We start from the raw sequence: 5895 nt of genomic DNA, 5'->3' as shown, positions 1-5895 counted from the left end.
CACAGCTATGGGGACCAGGCCTTGTTACCAAAGAAAATAATCCATTTCTGTTTTATGGAATCATAGGCAAAAGCTTCTCACGTTTGCAAGATGCTGCCTGACAGGGTGCATGGGGAAATGGATTAATATTTTCCATCCCAGCTGAAGCAAAATACACATAACAAAACAGACACTGTTCACCTCGTTCAGCACCCAATATTGATCTGGCAAGGATCAAACTTTCTCATGGTCCCTATAGTCTTTGATCCACTCCAAGTGGAGAGGGACGTCCTCCAACTGGTAATTAAATAGGTGGTCTCTGGGCAAGATGAAGAGTGGATGGTCGCCCCATGTCAGTCCTGTTGAGCTTTCTTCAGGGCTCACCAGATGTAACCTGACTTACAAAGAGTTCTCTGAGTTAGGCCTGCTGGACTTCCATCAGCAATTCCCTCAGAGATCCCCTCAACATATACAAACACATACACAACAAAGACAAGACAGAAGGCCTTTGAGACACAGATTCCAGACCCAGTCACAAACCAAGAGTATTCCTCCAAACAAGTCCCCTATTCTCCATCCAACTGGACACCCCACCAGTAGACATCTCGTGATGGGGCTAAAGACAGACACCCTATGATGGGGCTACAGACAGACACCCTGCAAGGCAACCAAGAGATAGCAGCACCTCCAGAGAGGTTGACAAATAGGAGAAGGAAGGGGCTGTTGGCAGCACCTAGAATATTCACCAAATCAGACAGCCCATAATGGGGCTACAGCTACAGACACTCCGTGACGAGGCTACAGACAGACACCCAGTGATAGGGCTACAGTCCCAGACACCCAGTGGTGGAGCTGGAGACAGACACCCCACCATGGGAGTCAGGAGTGCTGATTGGTTGGGTCGGAGGTGAAATCATAAGGGGTCAAAGCTGCCTTCTTGGGCTGAGTCAGTTCCTGGGGAGGGGCCCCAAAATCAGATGAGCCAGTTTATGCATCTGGGTGGTGCCAGCTGACCTATCAAGTGCAGGGTCTGCAAAATATCTAAAGCACTAACATTTCATTTTACAATAGTGATGTTATCCCCAGGAGCAATTTGGGGAGGGTCGGAATCCTGCAGTCTCCAGTTGCGTGACTCCTAAAGCATAATTTCTACTCTTGTGGCTAATTAATTAATCTTACAAAGGCAGTCTAGTCCCCAGGCAAGAAGGAGGTTTGTTTTGGAGAAGCACTGTTATCTTTGTTTTAAACTATAAATTAAAATCTAAGATCCCCTCGAAGTTAGTTCAGACCAGGGATAAACAAGGACAGCTTGGAGGTTAGAAGCAAGATTTTAGGTTAGATCTCTCAGTGTCTCAGTTATGATTTTGCAATGGTGATTTCACAGACACACTGCTAATCCTCTTACCTAATCCAGTAGACTTTGCCCCAGTCCTTGAAGTTGTCTCCGCCTGACTTGCCCAACAGATAGGGCACAGCCTGTACTTTCACCAGTAATCACTCCTTCCCCAAATGCACTGGAATCCCACTGATGACAAGGCCTCATTTCTTCACCAGGATGTGGTAAAGTGTTCTATACAGCATAGAAGCCCCCCAAAAAATTTGATGATGAAGACAGATCAAGTTCTGGAGCTCCAATAATGACAAAAAGGGAAGTGTGTGTGTGTGTGTTTGCACGCGCGCGCATGCGTGCACGTGTAGGTGCAGGGTGGGAGAGCATTACAAGATGTACAAGGCAGTGGAATGGATTTTTGCAGGGATTGCTTATAGAATCAGTCAGGTCCTTTGCTTTTAGATACTTCCCATAGCTCTTAGCTGTGCATGACTGGTTCCTCCAGGAGCTCCTGCACTTAGCAGCTAAGAAGGTCTTGCTTGGAGAGATGAGGTACTTGCCTTCACTTACCCACTGAATTTAAAATCCAGTTTAACCCTCTTTGCTTTGTGGGGTTTCCTCACTGTCTTCTAAGCATGTCCTTCCAACGGGTGAAGCTGAAGGAGAAGACCCCAGGAATAGCTTAAGAGCTGAGGGCCACTTTAAGTAGATACTTCTTGGACTTTAAATTATGAAAACAGAACCAAAGAAAAGCCACTGGAATAATGACGTAATGGCCACACTGGAGTTGTATTTGGTTTCTCCTGAGCAGTAACACTTTAAAGTTGTCTTGAAGGTTGTTGCCTGGTAGCAGAGATTTGGAGGAGGGGAAGGCAAATTTAGAAATATATTCTATGACTAGGGCTCTTTATAGAGAAGGTAAAAGGATGAATTGATAAGGATTCTGTTTTTTCAGAGCAGAATAACTTGATAAGGAGTCTTAAGAAACTGACATTTTAAAAACAAAAAAATCAAGTTGTTATTATAGTATTGTGACACTTCTGCATAATTTCCTAACAAAGACCAGCATTCATAGTGCTGAGGAACAGACTTTTCGAGGCATTTTACTGAATAAGCTATTAAATGCTGCCTTTGCCTTTGCTGGTGGCCTGCTTGGCACAGCTTCTCTGGGCCTCTGCTTAACTTTCCCAGACAGCACAGCACTTTGAAACACTCTCAACACTGAATACAACTAACAAGTTGTTGATAAATCTCTATGTAAAAACCTATTTGGATTCTTACCTGGCAGGGGAGATGCCATGATCAGGAATGCGGTTTTCCCAGGGCGAGGCTCATCCGTTGCACTCCATAGGTGTGCTTACCCCTGTGATTTCCCCAAATGCGGGAAACTCGACTGCATAATTTGTGATAGTGAGGAAGTGCATTCCTGCTGTCCCCTGGGAAAAAAAGAAAAAGAAAAAAACTTATTTGGAGTTTAAAATATAATTAATTAAAAATTAATCCTGTGGAGTCATATATCTAGGGGAGACTTTAACGCATCACAGTTACTGGGTCTGGATAACTTGCAATAGCCCAGTGTCTGTGACTTATCAGCCTCCCCTTAACTTATCACAGATACTGGGTTATTGCAGGTCTGGATTACATAGTGTATTAACAAGAAAAATCAGTGTGCCATACGTCCTTGGTGTCCCAAAGGTCAGAACAGTTATAAAATCCTGACTATGGCTTTCTCCATTGCTTCATCAGCTGTTCAGTTACTCACCCCTAGCTATTCCCAACAAACGAAAGGAGCAACGAAAAACCAAAAACCGTAAAATTTCTTGAAGAACTTGGAAATAAGGTTGACAATGAAAGTTAAACTAGTAAAATCCACATTCAATAAAAGAGATTAATAGAGGCCACCCTGAGGAACCATTAACATACTTTCCATTAACAAACCTGAAGAAAGCACTAAGAAGAGTTAGGAAAAGACAGTCAGAGAGCAGGAATTTTAGTCTAGAACTATCCAAGGAGAGAGGCTCTTTGGTAGTGGTGGCAGTGCTGGTGGCACAGGAAGAATGGAAGCAAGGAGACCGGTTGAAGTTTCTGCTATATGCCAGCTGAGAATAGTGATTTGGACTTGGATAAATGGTGGAAGTGAAGGTAGAGTGAAATAGACAGATCCAAGATTTATTTTGGAGGTAGGATCCATGGAACTTGGTAAAGGGTTAGCTTATGGGAGTTGAGGAGAAGATAGCAGAAAGGCTGACTCCCAGATTTTTGGCATGACTAACTGGATGGATGAAGATACTCTCAGCTGGGATTTGTTGAGGAGCACATTTGGGGAAAATATCAAACGTGTAATTTTGGGTAGGCCAAGTTTGAGATGGTGTCTTTGTCTATTTTATGTTGCTGTAAAGGAATATCTGAGGCTGGGTAATTTATAAAGGGAAGAGGTTTATATGGCTCATGGTTCTGCAGGCTATACAATAAGCATGGTGCCAGCATCTGCTCAGCTTCTGCCGAGGGGCTGCAGGTTGCCTCCACTATCGGCAGAAGGGAAGGGGGAAGGAGAGTGAGCATGTGCTGAGATCACGTGGTGAGAGAGGAAGCAAGAGAGAGCAGGGAGGTGTTAGGCTCTTTTTACCAACCAGGTTTCCTGGAAAATAACAACCAGCATAATAGAGTGAGAACTCCGTCCCTTTACCTGCCCCACCAACCCACCCAGGAGGGCATTAATCCATTCATGAGAGGTCACCCTCCCTGACCCAAATATTTCCCATTAGGCCCCACTTCCAACATTGGGATCAAATTCCAACATGAGGCTTGGGGAGACAAACATCCAAACTATAACATTCTGCCCCTTTCCCCCCAAACTCATGTCCTTCTCACATGCAAAATGCATTCTACCCCAATAGTCCCAAAACCCTTAACTTGTCCCAACATCAGCTTAAAAGTCTGAAGTCCAAAGTCTCATCTGAGACTCAGCGCAAATTCCTTCCAGCTATGAGCCTGTAAAATCAAAAACAAGTTATTTAATTCTCAGATGCAATGGTTGTACAGGCATTAGGTAAACATTTTCATTCCCCAAAGGAGAAATTGGCCAAAGAAAGGTCACAGGCCCATGCAAGTCTGAAACCCAGTAGGGCAGACAGGCAGACATTAAATCTTAAAGCTCCAAAATACACTTTGACTCCATGTCCCGCATTCTGGGCACACTGGTTTGAGGGATGGGCTCCCAGTGCCTCAGACAGCCCTACCCCTATGGCTTTGCTGAGCGCTGCTTACATGGCTGCTCTTATGGGAGGGTTGGAGTGGAGTGCCTGAGGCTTTCACAGACTGAGGTGCATGCTGCTGGTGACTCCATAATGCTAGGGTGGAGGGCAGCAGCCCTGCTTCCTCAGCTACTAGGCACTGCCCAAGTACAGTTTCTCTGCAGTGGCTTGACCCTGTGGCAGGCTTCTGCCTGGGCACTCAGGTTTTCCAATACATCCTCTGAAATCTAGGTGGAGGCTGCCAAGCCTCTACCACTCTTGCATTCTGGGAGCCTGCAGACAACACCATGAGGAAGCTGCCAGAACTTAAGGCTTACACTCTTTGGAGCAGCAGCCTGAGTGGTACCCGGGGCTGTTTGGGCTCAGGCTAGAGCTAGAGCAATTGGGATGCCCCCCATATCCTGTGGTGGCACAGGGCAAAAGCACCCCAGGCCTGTCCCCTGAAACCGTTCTGTCCTCATAGGCCTCTGAGCCTGTGATGGGAGGGATGACCTCAAAGATTTTGGAAATGTCTTTGAGGCCTTTTCCCCGTTGTTCTATTAGCACCTGCTTCCCTTTTATCCATGGTTCTCTCTCTAGCAAGTGGTTGCTCCACATCACCCTCGGATTCCTCACCTGAAAACATTCTTTCCTTCTCTACCACATGACCAAGTTATAAATGTTCCAAATTGTTTTGCTCTGTTTCTCTTTTAATTAGAAATTCCACCTTTAGTTCATTCTTTTTGCTGCTGTATCTGATCATAAGCTGTTAAAAGTAGGCATGCCGCTAATTGAATGCGTTGCTGTTTAGAAATTTCTTCCACCAGATACCCTAGGTCATCACTCTGACATTTGGCCTTCCACAAAGCCCTAGGCCATGAACACAATGCAGCTAAGTTCTTTGCTAAGGCATAATATGGGTGACATTTGCTCCAGTTCCCAATAAGTTCTTCATTTCCATCTGAGACTTTGTCAGCATGACCTTCACTGTCTATATGTCTATAAACATTTTGGTCACAACCATTTAACCAATATGTAAGAAGTTCCTAACTTTTCCTAGTCTTTTTGTCTTCTTCTGAGCCCTCCAAACTCTTCCAACCTCTGCCCATTAACTAGTCCAAAGCCATTTCCACATTTTCAAGTGTCTTTATAGCAACACCCTACTCCTCAGTATTAATTTTCTGTCTTCGTCTATTTTGTGTTGCTATAAAGGAATACCTGAGGCTGAGTAATTTGTAAAGAAGAGGTTTATGTGGCTCACAGTTTTGCAGGCTGTATGATAAGCATGGCATCAGCATCTGCTTCTGGTGAGGGCTTCAGGCTGCTTCCACTCATGGTGAAGGTAAAGAGGAG

At 44.9% G+C, this 5895-nt stretch overlaps 1 non-coding gene across 1 annotated transcript; it reads left to right on the top strand.

Moving 5' to 3' along the window:
- Positions 1 to 2582: 2582 nt before the first annotated feature.
- Positions 2583 to 2748, top strand: LOC126960268 (U1 spliceosomal RNA). The gene has a single exon (XR_007727835.1). It is a non-coding gene; the product is annotated as a U1 spliceosomal RNA (small nuclear RNA).
- Positions 2749 to 5895: the final 3147 nt, after the last annotated feature.

This window comes from Macaca thibetana, chromosome 7 (genome assembly GCF_024542745.1).
Source record: "Macaca thibetana thibetana isolate TM-01 chromosome 7, ASM2454274v1, whole genome shotgun sequence".
Classification (NCBI taxonomy): Eukaryota; Metazoa; Chordata; class Mammalia; order Primates; family Cercopithecidae; genus Macaca; species Macaca thibetana.
The sequence above is the reverse complement of the archived record's forward strand: the minus strand, read 5'-3'. Positions and strand labels throughout refer to the sequence as shown.